Here is a 2,481-nt window from a genome sequence, read left to right on the forward strand (position 1 = left end):
GGCCGGAGACACTGGGCCGGCTGTTCCCACTGCCCGCAGCTGCTGCGGCTGGACAGCCGCGAGGGAGCGTGGGCCGCAGGCGCCGCCCGGCGGAACTGGATCTGGAAACTGGTTCAGCCGGGCCCCTGCGGAGGGGGTTGGGGGGTGGCTGGGCCTGGAGTCCAAGGTGCGCCCCACTGCTCCCCCACGGAGCCCGAGGATGCTTCCCTGATGATGCTCCCCGCTCAGCCCCGACTGTGCTCCCCGGACTGTACTCCCCTGACTGTGCTCCCCACTCAGCCCCCGACTATGCCCCCCGGACTGTGCTCCCCGGACTATGATCCCTGCTCAGCACCGACTGTGCTCCCCTGACTGTGCTCCCGCTCGACCCCGACTATGCTCCCTGATCATGCTCCCCGCTCAGCCCTGGCTGTGCTCCCCTCGCTGTGCTCCCACTCAGCCCCAACTGTGCTCCCCTGACTGTGCTCCCCTGACTGTGCTCCCCTGACTGTGCTCCCGCTCAGCCCTGACTGTGCTCCCCGGACTGTGCTCCCAGCTCAGCGCCTGAGTCTTTCCTTCCAGGATGGGAGACGTCGAAGGTGGAAGCAGTTGGGGTGCAGTGCCAAGTCACCCCTGTACCAAGGAGCCTCTCCCAGCTGTCCATCCTGTTCATTCTAGGCCACGTGTGGAGTCGGGTGTGCAGGGAGATGCTTGGGGCGCCCGGGTGGCCTCAGCCACGGTGGCCCCCAGACTGGCCCAGAAGTCCGGCACCGAGGTGGCCCGGCCAGCGGCAGGAGGGGGCTGAGCAGAGCGGGCAGCCAGTGCCCAGCGAGGGACAGGCGTGACCCGCCGGGCCCGGAAGGAGCCGAGGAGGCTGTTCGTGGCCAGCGCCAGGCCTCTGGCGTGCTGACCTGACAGGGCCGTGCGGCCCTCTGGGCGCGGCCTGGCCTGGCCTTCCGGGCGTCCACGGTGGGCGGGCGAGCACTGAGTGCTGACCTGTGCCTCTGCTTGTGAGTGTGCGGCCATGAGCAGCCCGGACTCTGAGCCTGGTCTCGCGTCCACGCAGGCTGGCTGCTGGCCGCCGTGGGAGCTCTGTCCCGGCCTTACCCCGGCCCCGTGTGAGGAGGCGCTGGCCGAGTCTGTGCTGCCTGGCCCTAGCGGGCAGGTGGTCAGCGCCAGGGACACGGCGGGCAGGGAACCAGGCCCAGGGCGTGGCCGCTGCTGGCCCAGCTCAGCAGTGTGGCCGAGAGGTCTGAGTGCCTGGGCCCCACACACAGCCGCGTGGCACGACATGGCCCCTTGCCTGGGGGCCCCGCAGGCCCCCGCTGCCCCCCGCGGGCACGGAGCTTTCTCCACGCAGGGTGTCCTCCTGCGAGACCCCCAGCACCCCAAGGGGGTGCCCCCGCTGCGTCTGCAGCTCTGTCCCCCATGGCCAGCAGGGGGACAGGGGCCTGGTGCCAGGGCGCCCAGTCCTGGCCGACTGGCCAAGCGTCCTGGGCACCCATGCCAGTGGCCAGCTCAGCCCCAGGCCTCTGTGTCTCCGCGCCGTAAGGGCAACTGGACGTGCGCCTCCCTGCCCATTCCCTTTTTTCCCAGGGGCGTCCAGGGCAGGCCTGGCCTCAGCCTGCTCCACGCAGCCCTCTGGGCACAGGGCCAAGACGGCGCAGGTAGCTGGCGGTCAGCGAAGGCCATGCTTGACAGGGTGCCGGGCCCCCGACACGCCCATGTCCTGCTGCGGCGGGTCCCAGCCAGGCCTTGGGTCTGTCCACACTCACGGCCGGGTCCCTGTGCCCAGCATCAGCACTGCCGCTGGGGCCAGCACCTCCAAGGCCACCCTCTGCTGCTGGCCCACCCTGCCCCCACCCCGGGCCCCACTGGCCCCTCCACACCCTCTGGGGCCGATGGACTGGCTAGTCCTGCCTGCCACGTCCAGACCCGCTTTGCCAACCTGCGGGGGCCACTCAGGATCCCAGCAAGAGCCTGCAGCTGGGGGCAGGCAGGCCCCTGGCCAGCTGGGGGACAGGGCAGGGACGCTGGTGCCGTATGGGGGCCGGGGGAGGCACGGAGCCACAGGGGGTCCTGGGGAGGTGGGCGGCGGCACTGCCGGCTCCGGGTGCGGGGTGGTGACGGCGGAGCCCAGTGTGTGGGCCCCAGGAATGCCCAGGCGCCCTCACGTGCCCAGGGGATGGCCAGCTGTGTCCAGCGCACCCGAACGCTGGCTGTTTCCTGCCCCAGTGACTGCTGACCGCCGGCCCGTGGACACCCCGCGGCCTCCGTGTGATGAACAGGCAGACCGGCGGAGGCCGCGGGGTGTGGGCCCCAGCCGGACGCTGGGGTGACTGGAGGGGCCTTGCGTAGGGCCAGTCAGCAGCAGCACCCCCCTCTCAGCCTGCTCCCCGCCGTGCAGGGACTGGGGGGGGTGCGGGGCAGCTGCGGGGCTGACGTGCGGGTTGGGAGGCCGGTACCTGTGTCTGGCGTGGGGGGCTGTGGATGGGCGGGCCC

Source organism: Condylura cristata, unplaced genomic scaffold (assembly GCF_000260355.1).
Source record: "Condylura cristata isolate star-nosed mole 26May11 unplaced genomic scaffold, ConCri1.0 scaffold00033, whole genome shotgun sequence".
Taxonomy (NCBI): Eukaryota; Metazoa; Chordata; class Mammalia; order Eulipotyphla; family Talpidae; genus Condylura; species Condylura cristata.